Raw genomic sequence first — 17,039 nt, forward strand, 5'->3', positions numbered from 1 at the left:
GAACCAGTATCAATGACCCAAGCAGAATTAGTGTGACAAGCAATACTAGAATCTAAGAAATAAGAAATAGCTATACCTTCAGAAGGTCTTGCCTTCTTGTCTTTGCTAACTCTAGGTATTTTGGGCAGTTTCTTTTCTAATGCCCATCCTTTTGACAGTGGAAACACTTTCCTTTGCTAGTAGAAACTGCTTCTGCCTTCTTCTTCACTGGTTGGCTCCTTTTGTCCACTCTACCAGAAGGACCAGGGGCAGAGGATGGCTTCTTCTTCTTGCTTTTCTTCTTCTTCTTGGTCTTACCAGAAGAAGAAGAAGCAATAAGTGCCACTTCCTTTCCCTTTCTACTAGGCATGTTACCTTGGGCAATCACAAGAATGTTCAGAAAACCAGCCAAAGTGCACTATTGTTTAGTCATATGGAAGTTTGTGATAAAGCTTCCAAAAGACTCAGGCAAGGAATGTAGGATCAAATCCATCTGGAGAGAAAAGTCCATAGCAAAGTCCAATGCCTCCAGTTGCTCTATAATCGGATCATGGTATGGATATGTTCTTCCACATCCTGACCTTCATGCATCTTCATTCTGAACAGTTGTTTAGATATCTCATATCTAGCAAACCTACTGTTCTCACCAAATAACTCTTGAAGGTGGCTAAGTATTTTAGAGGAAGTTTGCATTTTCTCATGCTGCTTCTGTAACTGATTAGTCATTGAAGCAAGCATATAACACTTGGCTTGCATGTCATCTTCATGCCACTTTCTCAAAGTGTCATGTTCTTCTTCGATGGCCTCAGGTGGTAATAGACTAGGAATCTTAGAATCAAGAACGTATCCTATATGCTCAAGAATGAGAAAAATTCTCGAATTCTTTAGCCAGTCAGAGAAATTAGGTCCGGTGAGCCTATTCTCATCTAATATGCGAGATAACGGGTTGGACCTTTGTGCCATAATTATCAGAATCTATTACTGCAGAAAAAGCAAGATTCAATTTAGTTATCTTGTATCACGTAAATTAACCACCAATATGATTATAGTCTTTTAATCAAATTGGTCCTCCCATTAACTTGGTGAATCCTACACTTCCATAATAGGAGATGAAAATCCTAGTTGGATGGATTTCTAGTGGGTGATTGAATTCTTATATATTGTTAAATATCCTCAAATCACATTTTCTTGGATACTTTTAACAATACATTAGTGAACAACATTTGTTCATCACATCTCATGTGAAACTCAATCAATAGATTTAGCCCCTAATGCTCAAAGCCTCAGGTACATCCATTCTTGGCCTATCTTGCATTAGTTAAGTTGAGCCCACTAGGCTAGTGAGTATGGAAGTTTGAACCTTGATAACCTCAGGTACATCCATTCTTGATCACCAAAGTGCCCACAAACTCATAACATCATATGCTTTAATAATTAAATTTAGAAAATCTCTTAGACCACAAAAACCATCCCTATGTAACCATAACCGACAGTTTAAGTGTCTAAAATTTCCAAATTTAATTGCCCTAGTGGAGAGTCATGATATAATTACCATAATTATACCATTACCAATTTAATCATTTGATTGGAAGATTTTGTGATCGGCTTAATTACTATTAAGGTCTCACTTTGCACATTATCCATATGGCATGCATATATCACATACAAGCATCCATTCATACACATCTCATGCATATATGGATAATTAAATAAAATGGCATGATCATGGACTTTCTAAGGGATTCAATTCTGAGCCACTAAGAATTGAATCAAGGCATTTCTTAGGTGTATTTCATTTATTCTATTACAAGAGATGCTGAGGGAGTACATAAATCAACCCTTAATCTTGATGTGCTCCCACGGGTCCCACCAATACTCTTGATCTCCTCGTCCTTCTTGCAATCCAATTACAAAGTAACCCTTGGCATATGAAGGTGAATTTACAAGAATATAGACCTTAGAGCCCTTAAATAAATGAAATTACATCCTATGTAATATAACACTTATATTACATGCCACTATAAATAAAATTAATTATTACATCCCAAAGAAAATAAAAGAATTAAATCCAATCACATTGGTCTTTTACTGTCTATGAACATCCATCATGCATATTAACATTTAACAATTAAACATAGATATACATGCATAATCAAATTGAATATTATATATCCAATTTATAACTCAATTTGAATCTCATTCAAATTAATCTTAAATTTAAGAACTTTTCCCAAATTTAATTTTCATCAAAACAATTTTCATAATTGATTTGTATGATTGGAAATCCTAATTAAACTATTTAATTAGGTCTAGGCTTAATTTAGGGTCACAAATTACACAACAATTGCATAAAAACCCTTAAAATTAGCAAAAACCCTTAAAATTAGCCAAAACATGCCCCTTATTCATTAACACACCCCATGTTAAATAACACGACACGTGTAACCAATTACACGACATGAGGCACTGAATTACACGGACCTGGGTGCGTAAAAGCACGGGTTGTTTTTTCCCAAAACATGGGCCATGTAACCTTCTACCCGAACTATGTGTTACAAAGCCAGAAACACTGCCCGTGGCTTGGGAATGCCCATGCCATGTTTCTTCCTGCAATAAGTTTTTTCTTAGGGTTTTTCAATATGAATCTCATTCAAATTATCCCAAACCTCATCCAATCACACAATTAAGTCCCATAATCAATCCTAATGGCAAATATAGTGGTTTTGATACTAATTTTGATGGCATTGGGAAGCGTGTTTAGGGCTTTAGAGAATGGATTTCAAAAATTTTCTCTAGGGTTTCATGCATACATGCAAGTATATTATGATCCTAGCCAATCTCTAATGCCCTAAAGCATGTCAAAACACTCTTTTAACATGCATTTGGAATTCATTTGCCATTAAGGATTGTTGTTTAACCATTAAACAATTTAAACCCTAGCTAAAAGAGGGTTTAGAGACCTCTAACCTCAAGGGCCCAGAATCACACTTCTTACTCCCTTTGGAAGTCTTCAGAGCTCTAATTATAACTCTTATAGCTTGTCCACCACAAGCTTCACTAAGCACCACCTTTAACAGCACCTTTACTCTCCTTTGTGATGTGCCAACCACTTTTGTAGGGGTTTTGCTTTGGTGGGGTTGAATTGGATGTATTTGAGAGACTAGAAACACTTTCTAGCATTTTAATTCAAGAAAGAAACAAGCTTTCTTTTAAGCATCAATGGAGGAATTAGGAGAGAGAGAAAAATTCCCTTATTGCTGTCCAAGGTGGGTAGAAGGAAGAAGAAGAAATTTTCTTCTTATCTTGAATTTATATGCAAGAGACAAAACAATTAATGGTGTGCCACATATCATTATCTTATTCAATCTTGCTTTTAAGTTGTCTTAATCTCATTAAGGCAAGAGTCAAGCCATGATTAATTGATCAAAAGTCATCTTCCATCATATGGAAGACAAATGGCACACAAAATGAGTGCCATGTGTCAGCATCTCATGGTGCCACGTGTCACTATGTAAAATTACCTTTTTGCCCGTGTATGCATTTTTGAGTTCTCAACTCAAAAATTATAATTTCTCCCTTAAATTAATTTATATCACATATAAATTAATTAATTAATTAATCTTCATTAATTAATTTTATAATTAAATTTAGATTTAAACTCTTTAAATATAAATCCAATTTATATGATACATCCAATGACCAAGATTTAGTTTCAATTCATGCTAGGGACTTTGTAATCTTATTGCAAACCAAATCTAATTAATTAATTGATTAAACTCTTTAATTAATCAATTAAATCATAATTAACTTGGTGGTAAACTTGTTTAGGTGTGTGATTTACTAGGCTCATTACTAATTAGCAGTGGGAAATGATATTAACTCTTAATATCATTAGAACTCTTCCAGCCCGTAAACGATTTCCCCAAATCATTTTAGGTATCTCATAGACCATGGTTAACACCTAGCATAGCATGCCATGGCCGCCCAATTAGCAATAAGAAATATCATAAAATGAACCTTTAATCATACATCACCATGCACTAAAATCCTTCCATATTATGTCCCAATCCCATTAAGGGTCATGGTAGAGTCAAACCCCTTATCATGGAATCTTATGCACTCATTTGAAATCCAATTCTTAACATATAAGACTTTGCCATCAAGAAACACCTTTCCTGACAAAGTCATCCGTCCTGGCCAAGAACTTGATCTTATCAAGAACAGCTCAAATTCGCATAGGACTTTTAACCTTGTTTACTCAAGGCTACGGATTCCCTCTTGACTGAACACCTGTCCCAACATACAACTAATCTGAGCCAACAAACACCAGAATATCCATACATAGTATAGATATGTAAGTGGTATCAAACTCAAACAACCCATATAAGAGACAACTGTGTCATCTCAGGTTTGAGGATTATGCACTAGTATGACACAGATAACATTTTATTGACTCGAGTAAACGTCATGTTCATGTCATCTAAATGTCAGAAGTTCAACCTACTTATCTCGTAAGTGCCCACTGTGTTTATCCTGATATCTCATATCAGATGGTATGAGACTCACCATTCTGTATTCATCAGTATCTCATACTGATCAATGGAGATAAATAGAGGTGACAGCTTTTTGGATATAATGTGCCCACTAAAATATCCTTTAGCTGCGAACTCTGATTTATAGTAAATGTCCCATATATTATGTCACTCATATTCTTATCTCATAAGAATAGACTATACAAAATATTGCTAATAGACAATTTCAAATAAATATGATATTAAACATACACAACATTTAAATGAAATGCTTATTACTATTAATATATTTACAATATTATTTACAAGTTATAAGATTAGTGTATGCTCTAGGGCACACATAACTAACAGTACCCACCTAGCCATGATCTAAGATACTAATTGAAGAACTGAAAGGTAAAGATTAGTATTAGAAAATCAAGATTTTGAACCTAGGAAATCTGACCTAGAGATAGGCTAATGACCTTTGTGGAGTTCCAAAATTAATCAAAGATCTTAAAGGGTTTTAATTAATCTAATCACCACGAAAGTGGGGTTTAGGTTAATTAAAATACACCTTGAGTGCCTTGAGAGAAGACTTAAGATAACTTAGGATTAATTCCCATCAAAGTAATAATCTCCCAATTATTAAATGAATTAGATTGATTCTATAATTGATTAAAGTGTGAACCCCTAGCTCTAGAATGTTCTCATCAATTAGTATTTTAATTTAGATAATTGTTTTAGACTTTATTTCTTTTAGTTTAGATTTAATTATTATTTCTCTATAACTCGATTATTTAGATAATTAAAATCACTATAGTTTGGTACTCAACACGATCCTCGTGGGAATGATACTCTACTTATCACTTTATTACTTGTTAGTGATCTATGCACTTGCGGTGGTTGTAAAATGAACAAACAATCCCAGAGCCAGAGCCAGTCACAGAGGCCGAGATCACAGACTATACCCAGGAGAGGCCAGTCAGCAGCGTCAGTGGTGAGTTCTCCGGCGATAGTAGCCAGGGGAGTAGCCCTAGCTACATGTAGTCACTGCAGTAAGAGACATAGAAGAGAGTGCCAGTACTTAAGTGGGGGTTGCTTCAGATGCAGGACCACAAACCATTTTCAGAGAGATTGCCCCTGAGAGAATGCTTTTACTGCTCCAGCACAGACTGAGAGATTCGCCCCTGCAGCTCAGAGCGATAGGAGACCCGATAGGACAGAGACAATAGGTAGTTCACAAAGAGCTGCTTTCGAGATAATAGAGAGACCAGAGGCTAAGGCACCGGTGTGTACCTATGCTATGAGAGCCCAGGAGGAGCAGGATGCGCCGGACGTGATCCGAGGTACTTTCTTTCTCTATGATATGCCTGTGCATGCATTGGTAGACCTAAGATCCACACATTCATATATTTGTATTGCCTTACCTGTGGAGAGAGGAGTTCAAATAAATGAGACTGAGCAGGATATTCTAGTCACTAACCCTTTAAGCCATAGTGTAGTGGTGAATAAGGTCTATAAGGGTTACCCCTTAAGAATTCAAGGACATGAGTTCTTAGTCAACTTGATTGAGCTGCCATTCTAGGAATTTGACATGATACTGGGGATGGATTGGTTATTGTGTCATCAAGTAATGGTAGATTATCAGTTGAAGCAGAACACCTTGAAAACTACTAGTAATGAAGAAGGGACAGTTGTGGGTGAAAGGACGGGCTATGTAATACCCTCACTTTAGCTAGTCCATACATTCTACTATTCCGGTGACTAATGTCTGTTCGGACAGCCAGAATATTTGGAACTATATGTAAACTAGAGTGAGGAGTTATAAATAGTTTAAATAATGATAAGAAAAATTAAGAAAAAAATTTAAGAAATAAAATGCAATAAGGTTAAATGAGCCAGGGCTACAGCGATCAGTAACCCTAATGGGAAGTGGCTATGAAGACAGTTGCCAACCCTAGACCCATGGGGAAATGCTGTGAAATAGTTATTGGGACCCCAGTGAAGAGTTATTGAAGCTTAGATGACAATAGAATGCCAAGAAAATGTTGAGAAAATTTTTCTAAATTGGTATAGACAATTTTAGCTCATTAAGCACAACGAAGGGCATTTTGGTCATTTCACCTTCAGAGATGATTTTTGACCAACTTGTCCATTTAAATAATTGAGATTTATGACATAAAATATAAATAAATATTGATAAAAATTAATTAAAAATAAGTAAAAGAAAGAAGAAAGAAAAAGAAAAACAAAAAGAAATAAAAATCAAATTATGACATAAGCATTAGTCATGATGATGCAATTAAAAATTTTTTCACCAATCATAATTAGAAAACCATAAGAATAAAAGGTGAAAGGAGATAATTCAAATAAAAAATTTCATCTTCTTTCTTGCTCCTAAAGTTGGCCGAAATCGATTAAAGAGAGAGACCACCATTTTTATTCACTTTAAGCTCCATCTCCCACTTAATTACACCATAAAACCCCTTACTCCTTTCACTAAAATTAATCATTGCACCTTGAGCAAGCTTGAGGCAGCAAAAAGAAGAGGAAAGAAAGAGGTTTAACAAGCTTGGAAATTGACTCAAGCAAGGTTAGTGCCAAATCCCTTCCCTCTCTCTTTATATTCTTGGTTAGGACTAAGAATTAAGTTAGAAATTGAAGGAATTGAACAAAAATAATCATGTTAGGGCACTCTTTAATTTTTGACAGCCATGAACATGTTAGGTGTTGATGACTTTCAATTGAATTAAAATGGTGTAGAGATGTCTTTTGATGTGTATAAGTAAATTGAAATCCTAAATTGTATGTGTAGTGCAAGATTGGAGAAATTGGGAATTAGGGTTTGAGCTAAATTAGAGTTTTGTTAAATTGATGGTGAATTGGTGTTTTAATGGTCAATTAGTGAATATTTGAGGTGAATTGACCTTAATTTAGATTGAATTGTGGCATTGAATAGTGAAAGGATTAGGCTACCCTATGTGCTAGGAATTTTGGACTTGAGTCCAGTGTGATTGGGCAGCAATAACTTAACTTGTGTAGCTTCAATTAGTGTAAGGCAATTGAAGGTGAGATTAGGGACATAATGCCACATTTTTTTATGAAGAGACCCTACCCAGAAAATGTTTCTCTATTTTGCTACCACTACAAGTGCACGGATTGCTAACAAGTAATAAAGTGATGAGTAGAGTATCGTTCCCATGAGGATTTTGTTTAGCAAGTACCAATCTACACAGAAATTTTGACTGTCTAAGCTATAGAATACTTAGGGAATGAAGTTTGTTAACTTAAAACACTAAAATGGTAATCTTAAAATGAAGTGATTTATTTGAAACAATTCTAGAATTAAGATTTCACACTTGAATCTTACTAAGGATGTTATCTAATTTATTTACTGAATTGAGGATCATTTTCCTTGATGGAAATCAGTCTTAAGTTATCCTAAATCCTCTTTTAAGGCATCTAGGGTGTATTCTAATTAACTCAAACTCTACTTTTGTGGAGATTGAATTAATTAAAATCCTTTAGGATTTTTGACCAATTTTGAAGTTCCACAAATGTATCAGCCTTTGTCTAGGTCAGAATTCCTAGGTTCAAGATCTTGATTTTCTAATGTTAATCTTCACCTTTCAGCCCTTCAATTAACATCTACAATCATGGCTAAGTGGGTACCAGCACATAGCATGCATTAAGATCACAAGAAATTAAATCAAGAAATGAATCTCAAATTCAATAAATAAAACTTAGTGTTCATCCATAATAATAATTACAAGAGCTACTCTCCCAAATCCAGAATAAGAAAACTACTCACTCATGTTGGGTTCAGCAAACATCATAATAAATGGTAAAAATAATAAAGAGAAAATTGTGTAGAAGAAATAAAGTAATAAAAATCTGTCTAGGGAGATGAAACGAAGGAACCGAAAAGAGTTTGCAGCTTTGATCTTATGGAGCTTCAGCTGGAAAACTTCTTTTGGTGCTGATGTAGAGCTCGACAGCAGTAGTCCCCCCACACACGATCCTCTTCTTCTGATGTTTTCTTTTATATTTATATTGGTTACTCTAAGGTTAGGTCATTTTTTGAGTCCAAAAGGCCTTAGGAGTCTCGTTTTTATCTTAAAACAGGAGGGGAATTCGAGTTATAAAACTGGCTGCAGCATAGTACATGGCCCGTGTGTCACTACACAGGTCCCGACGTGTAGGGCCGTCTAACTTACTGGAGGAGGAATCTTGCATTGGCACAGAGAGTTACATGGGTCTATGCCAACTACATGGGCCTGGTTACACGGGCCGTGAACTATTGTTCCCATAAGGTTCTTTAAGCTATTTCTCGGCAGAGACTTACACGAGTCTCTGTAGATTACACGGGTCTACTTACACGACCCGTGTACTTATGTTTCTCCATTGATTCTCTTGGCTTTCTTCTAGCAGAGAGTTACACGGGTCTAGGGCTTGGTTTACACGACCAGTGTACTTTGTATCAGCAGCATTTCTCTGTCTCTTGGCTTCTCCAAGCTTTCCTTTGCACTCCTATACTCTGGGGCTTCACCCGAACATCTGAAATGATGCAGAAAATATGGAATTAAGGGCTTGACAATAGAAATTACAAAAACTAATGAATTCAACTACTATGCATGAAAATACTTGCCTAAATGCTATGAAATGGTATACAAACGTGCTTAAAAACATCTATACAATTCAAGTGCTTCAGAAAACTAACCTAAAGTGACCTAAAATTTGCCTAAATCCGGGTATCCCAATTCTGGACCTAGAAAATAACCAAATGAATAGTGTTTGTTTAATTGGCCATAACTTTGTGTAGAGAGGTCCAAATGACTTGCTTTTTAAACACATGGAAAGCTTAGACAATGTAGAACAACTTTCATGAAGAACATAAACCCAAATTGTTTCCATAACCAATTCAAATTATTAGCCAAAATTAGAACACTAAAACTGCCAGAACCAAATCTGCCTAGAAAATCTGAGAATGGACCAATCCAGCCAGTTATGGTAAAAATATCATAACATGAGTTACAAAACTCCAAATTAAGTGATTCAAAAAGCTAATTAAATAAGACACATTAAGGAACAACTTTGATGAAGAAAGTTTAGCCAAATCCCACTGTAAATTGGTCCAATGGAACAATAAACATAGGCAATGAAATCTGAAAATTTGAAATAACTTCTAATGAGCCTTGAATTGAGTTTGGCAACCAATGCCAACAAATGTAACATCCAAAATGTGGTATTATAGTGTAATTAGAACTTGCATATCTATTATTATTGAAAAAGTCAATATTTATGCATGGATAGTAAGGTGAATAGTAACCACCAAATACTAAGTGTAAAGAACTAAATAATCAACTTTGTTAATATGCCCTAGTATACCTAGAATTATTGGTTTGGATAGGTTGTCATGCCAATAGGTTTCCGATAGCAGTACTGCATATGGCTTTATGCAATTTCGTGATTCATGGCTTTAGTGCCATTTAGTGATGTTATGGCTTTTGGCCATTTTGATACTCTTGACGTATGTGGCTTTATGCCCGATGATTACTATGGCTTGTTAGCCATTCTGTTTTCATACCTGAAGACACTTTGTGATCGATGGTGTGATGGCCTGAGTTACTTGGTACCTAGTGCCAGTTTACACGTTTATCCAGTCCAGTCAACTAGTATAGTTTACTTGGGTAATGAAAATAAGTCTTAAAGATTTGTAATCATGAAATAAACATAAAAGTCATAAAATTAAAGATATTACAAACAATTATAAAAAATTTCAGTCTGAATAAATTAATAGTATAATTTCTTATATTTATTTATTTAGTTTATTTTTACTTTATATTAGTACCACTAAGCTTTATGCTTAGCGTGTCGCTGTTTGCAATGCGTAGATACTGGAGACCAGAAGCGAGAGCCCAGTAGGCCTTAGACTAGGAATTAAAGTCTTGATCTGCATTGGTTCACGGTGTCACCTTATCCAGTAGTGCACATTTTGGTAGACTTCATTAGTCTTGTAATTTATTTTTGAAACTTTGTAATTAAATTTTAGACATGTAATGTAAATTATATATTTTGTACACTAAATATGCACATGATGTAAATTAATAAAGTTTGCAATTTCATATTTGAATTGTGTATGTATGGAAATGATTTGGAATTTCATATGTATTTATTTGAGTGAGATTAAATCGATGATTTGAATGAGAATATGAGAATGAAAATATTTATAAAATTGTTTTTCAATCAGGTGAAAACTCATCAAAATATTAATAAATTAGGGGAAACTCTATCAGTTTCTCCGATAAATAAACTGACCCAAATTAATAAAATAAATGTGAATAATAAGAAATGTAATAAGTTAAGTTAAGATACTCCGGCACCGAGTGTGATATGCCTTACTCAACTACACTGTAGATGGGTGAGGGGTGTCACATTTAGTGGTATCAAAGCACAGTTTAGGCGTTTTTGGGTTTAGATAGAGTACATACCATGCATTGCATTTGTAAGAGTTGAGGTGACACTGATGCAGATTTGTTTATCTTTGGTTTTTTGGTTAGGATATGGATTCGGAATCACAGAGAGCCGTAGAAGAAGAGCTGGAAAGCCATGCACCACCCATGGCTGAAGCCGGAGGCAGTGGAGAACCTGCTCCACCAGCACAAGAGGCACCTGCACAACCTCAGCAGGCCTTTTTTCAGCAAATAGTCGAATTTTTTAGACAAATGACTGGGGCCCTTCCACTACCTCAGCAATCATCCCAGAAGTCCCATCTAGAGAAGTTAAGAAAATATGGGGCTGTGGACTTTCTAGGAAAAAAGGAAGATAATCCTGCTACAGTCGAAAATTGGCTAGACAGGATGGAATAGGTACTGAGACAACTTCACTGCACCCTAGAGCAGAACCTAGAGGGTGTTGTGTCCCTACTTTAAGATGATGCTTATCAGTGGTGGGATACAGTATCCAGGGAGGTGCAGCCAGATAAGATAACATGGGACTTTTTTCTTATGGAATTGAGAAAGAAGTATATCAGTAGTGTGTACTTGGAAGAGAGAAGAAGGGAATTTATCAGTCTGAGACAGAGACAGTTGTCAGTGGCTGTCACACCCTACTCCCCTGTAAGATGCAACATGATCCCGTAGTACACCTAATGAATTACCGTACTTCGCCTACCGATAACCCATTAGATATACTACAAGGGATTTTAAAACAATTTTCGTGAAATTTAAGTCATGGATTAAAATCTGGTGTTATAAAATTTTTTCAAAATTTCGGCAAAGTGCCGACTGTATTTTGAGAAAACAGTTCTTCAATCCTGCAAAAGAAAATGTTCCCGATATGTTTTCTCAAATACAACTTCAATAACTTCATTTCAATTCATAATTCAATTCTCAATAAACAATCAATTCATTTTCAAACTACTCTCATCATAAAGAAACATTTCATTGATTACAAGACTCAAAATTCATAATACAAAACTATTCAAGAAAATGAAATCTCAAATTTACATTTACAATAATTTACATTTAATTACATACCAAAATATTTTACAAGAGTTTTTATACAACTGCTCAAATAATTTACATACATATTATTACATGCATACATCAAAACCTATGTACATGGGTATACCTATGATATACCTGGAGCTGATCTGAATGTATCCTCAAAGAAATTTACTCACTGCTCTATGCTCTTCTTACCTGCGACAGCATACAAAGCTATCGCTGAGTGGTGAACTCAGTGGTGCACAACTATAATTTAAAACATAGTACAATATACATTGACAAAATTTCTGATAAATAATTTGGAAATCAATACTCATCAAATTCCACAACTCAAAATATTCATTGCCAATAATGTAAATCATTTGTATAAATGACTTTGATCACAAAATTCAATTTATCAAATCATGACTATCCATTTAAGTAATTCCAACAAAATCAATTATACATAAACCATAATTGAAATCACAATTCCTTACCATTAAAAAGCCATTCTGTATCTCAAAAACCATGCTGTATCTTAAAAATCATACTGTATCTCAAAAATCATACTGTATCTCAAAACTCATTCTTTATCTCACTAACTATGCAAGACTAATTCGAAAGGCCCATATTCGATGTGATTCTAACTCCCTATGGTCGGGGAGGTCGAATCAGATTCTAACTCCCTATGGTCGGGGAGGTCGAATCATCGTGCACAGTACCATCACAATAATGAATCTTCCGCAAGGGCCGTAACGATAAAATAAACTTAGATCTAACCCCAAATCAGAGGAAAATCTAAGCCTGTGCACGTACCATGGTAATCAAAACACAACTAACTCCATTGTCTTCTCAACAAATGAGAGAGACGGGTAATAACCTAGTCAAGCATCTATAGTGAGATATAAAACAATATCAAAATCCTTTTAGTGAGCATAAATCACAATACAATTCGATTCAAAGTCAATTCCAATATCCAATAATTTTTATGCTCATCACAATTCAAATCATAATTTGCATTTTTCCATGAAAATTACCATCATAATTCAAAACATGTTATATCACAATTTTCCAAAACATAATTTATTCAATCCATAACAATGCTTAATACTTGTGGAAATACCATTTCACAAAGATAAATTCATACATACTATAGCAATTTCAATAATCATTGAATTAAATCCAATGCCTGTTAAACATAGTTCATAAGAAAATATGTCATTTAATCATATAAAATATTCAGAACAAAATCAGTTAAAAACTAGTTGTGCACAAACCTCTGATAACTGTCTCTTGGTTTGGACTCAGTGTTTCCTTCCCTTTTCCTGAGTCTTTGGTAACTGAGAAACACAATTTGAAGTGTTTCAGTACTAAATTAAATTGTCTCTAACGATAATGTTCAATAAGTAATTCACTGAAAGTTATTATTTGCTTAATCCACTCAATATATCGACCCTCGATGCGTTTTAGGTAAATTAGGTTTTAACGTTATTAATATGTCACATTCGATGGCATTTTAGGGTTGGTACGTTTTACCAAACTCATTTCCTTGTTTAGTGCATTTTAATGCAACTTGCTGGATTCTAGGATACTAGTTTGACCTAGCCGGACGACCTAGGTTCCTCAGTTTTCGGGTTTCGGTCAAAACTACAAACTTGTAGATCTATGTCTTATTGCACGCGGGGCAAAATTTCAGGTCAATCCGAGTTATGTAGGCCAAGTTATGGTCATTTTACTATTGCTGGTCAAATGGCATCAAATTAGGTCAATTTTAGGTCAATTTGGTCAACTCTGGTTCGGCCAGTTTTTGGACCCGAACTTGTGCAAGCTTTTTGACTTGCTTCTGGTCATTTATGGGCTTTGGTGTCTTCATAAGACTTGTAGGTATGGGTCTTAACTATTCATGGTTAAAATTTCAGGTCAATTAGACCAGTTTTGAGTGAGTTATGGCCTAAACACTAACTGCTGCCCAATTGGTAAATTTTCAGGCCTTATTGCACCTTAATCCGAATTGGTCATTTTTCATGTCACTTTGCAAGCAGAATTTTGGTATGCTTTCTCAATGAAAGTTGGCACATTTTGTGCCTAGTTCCACCTCCAATTGGTCTCATACCAATTGAGGTTACACATTTAAAGTTATAGGCTAAAATGCATACTGCCCTTAGTTACCTTGCTTAAGCATACATCAATGACACATTTACCTTACTATATGTCCACTTCCCTTACCAATTCTGTTTTGGTACATTACCAAAACTACATACCACTTCACTTTAAAGTTACTTTGGGCAGATTACAATTATCCTCAATACACCAATTAAAACTCAAATTTACAAAGTCTAAGTACAATCACATATACACCTAAACATTACTCATTCTTACATACACTTTACACAACCAATCTATATACATATCCATCAATCCTCAATGTCAATATTTTGCCAATACCTTCATAAACACATACATTTATCATAGAATCCCAAGGCTGCCAAAAATCTTCACCATGCCAAAGTGTCCTACAATTCATTAATTTCCATTCCAAGTGCAAAATCACCATATACATATGGAATAATTAACTAGGATATTAAATCACCCTAATCAACATCATTTCTCATCAAATATATGTATAAATATTTCCTTAAATACATAACTCCATGGCTGTCCAAAATGAACATATCAATAACTTCTCAAACTTGAAAATTTTCTTCACAAATCCAACACCCATAACATGTACACAAAGTTTAACAAAGCAATATTCAAATATGTAAACTTGCCTATGATTGGAACTTGCTAAACCTTGATTAAACTTCTTGATTTTGGTATCAAGCTCTTCCTTGTGATGTGGGGACAATTTTTAATGAAGCTATCTAAGTGATTGGAGGTGAAATGGAGGGAAGGATTAAGCTCTAAACCAAACGGCAATGGAGGATTTTCTTCTCTTCAATTCGGCATGGATGAGGAACCTTGAAGAAATGAAATTGCAGATGGGATAATGGGTGTACACCTGCCCCATTATGCTTTTAGTTTATTCCTTTAGTGGCCCACTCACATTATTTAATCATATTATAAGTTTAATTTGTTATTTACACCATTTTCACTCCACTTTTGGCTATTTACTTTAGGTACCACCAAATTAATTTTTCATTTTATTTTCTAAGTGTAATATTACTTATTTTTAATGGACATTTAGGTCAAAACACAATTCGGGATGTCAAATGACCATAATGCCCCTGTTCGGGTTGCATTCCCAATTTTTCGGTAACACCGGGTTTTGTCTGTTTTTCGATTTCTCACTTTTCTTTGTACTAATTATTTAATTTTTCTTTGTTATTTCTAATGATATTTATACTTCAATTGATGTCTCTTTAAGTCCTAAAAATATTTTTCAGGGTTCCCCGTAGTCCAGGGCTAGTCAACGGTCCACGCCGTGACTTCCCGGTGCGGTCACCCATCGCTAGGGTTCCCGGCTCGCTTAACTTGGTTACATTTCTTTGCTATTATTTTTCCTTTGTTTTTCCTTTATTTTCTTTTCTTGTGTTTCATTATTTTATGTCTCCTCATTTATATCGAAGTGTAGTTCTAGGTGTAACACCCTAGGCAAATCCCACATCGACAAAACACGGGAGAGATGCTGGGTTCATAAGTTGACAATTCGTAACCCCTATTGACGCGTTTTAAAACCGTGAGGGCTTCGGCCCAGAGCGGACAATATCACTAGTGGGTCGGGCCATTACATTTGTGGTATCAGAGCCGCTCCGCGTGCAACCTTGAACGATGGTGGGGCAAACCTCAGCGAGGACGCTGAGTCCCATAAGGGGGGTGGATTGTAACACCCTAGGCAAATCCCACATCGACAAAACACGGGAGAGATGCTGGGTTCATAAGTTGACAGTTCGTAACCCCTATTGACGCGTTGTAAAACCGTGAGGGCTTCGGCCCAGAGCGGACAATATCACTAGTGGGTCGGGCCATTACATCTCAATTGGTGAGAGGCGAAGCAAACCCGTGAGTGATATGGGTTCGAATCCTAGCTCTGCAGGGCGAAGGGATTTAATTCCACAAAGCGGACAGTACCTTGTGAGTCGCAGGTACGGCCTCTAGAAGGGTACGCTGGCAAGAAGGCCACCCATAGAGGGGCTTGAGCTGGGACCCCCTAAGCTGGGGTGTGACACTAGGCATCCTAGCTGTCCGGACAACACTAGTCATCGGAACAATAGAACGCACTACCGAACATAGGGGTGTTACAATTCTCCCCCCCCTTAAATAAATTTCGTCTCGAAATTTTACCTGGCATTAGTCTCTGAACAGTTGTGGGTGCTGTCTCCAAATATCCTCTTCACGTTCCCAAGTAGCTTCCTGGCCTGAATGATGGTTCCACAGCACTTTAACCAAGTGTATCTGTTTGTTCCTCAGCTGTTTCACCTCATAAGCCAGAATTTTTATGGGTTCTTCCTCATATGAGAGGTCTGGATTTACTTCAATCTCTTCAACTGGTAGTACATGAGATGGGTCTAATCTGTACCTCCTTAACATGGACACATGGAAGACACTGTGTATCTTTGCTAGCTCTGGAGGTAATGCCAACCGATATGCCAAAGGACCCACTCTGTCCAGAACCTCATATGGTCCGATGAAACGAGGACTCAGTTTCCCCTTTCTACCAAATCTCATAATCCTCTTCCAAGGAGAAACTTTGAGGAATACTTTATCATCCACTGCATACTCGATATCTCTTCTTTTTAGATCAACATAGGACTTCTGACGGTCTGATGCAGCCTTGAGTCTATCTCTGATCAATCTAATCTTTTCCTCTGTCTGCTGAACAATTTCTGGCCCAATCATCTTCCTTTCACCTACTTCATCCCAACATAAGGGAGTTCTGCACTTTCTGCCATACAAAGCTTCATATGGAGGCATCCCAATGCTTGATTGGTAGCTGTTGTTATAAGCAAACTCAATCAAAGGCAAGTGTGTATCCAAACTACCTTCAAATTCAATCACACAAGCCCGTAGCATATCCTCAAATATCTGAATAACCCTCTCAGACTGGCCATCTGTATGT

The sequence above is a fragment of the Hevea brasiliensis genome, chromosome 12 (genome assembly GCF_030052815.1).
Source record: "Hevea brasiliensis isolate MT/VB/25A 57/8 chromosome 12, ASM3005281v1, whole genome shotgun sequence".
In the NCBI taxonomy this organism is placed as follows: domain Eukaryota; kingdom Viridiplantae; phylum Streptophyta; class Magnoliopsida; order Malpighiales; family Euphorbiaceae; genus Hevea; species Hevea brasiliensis.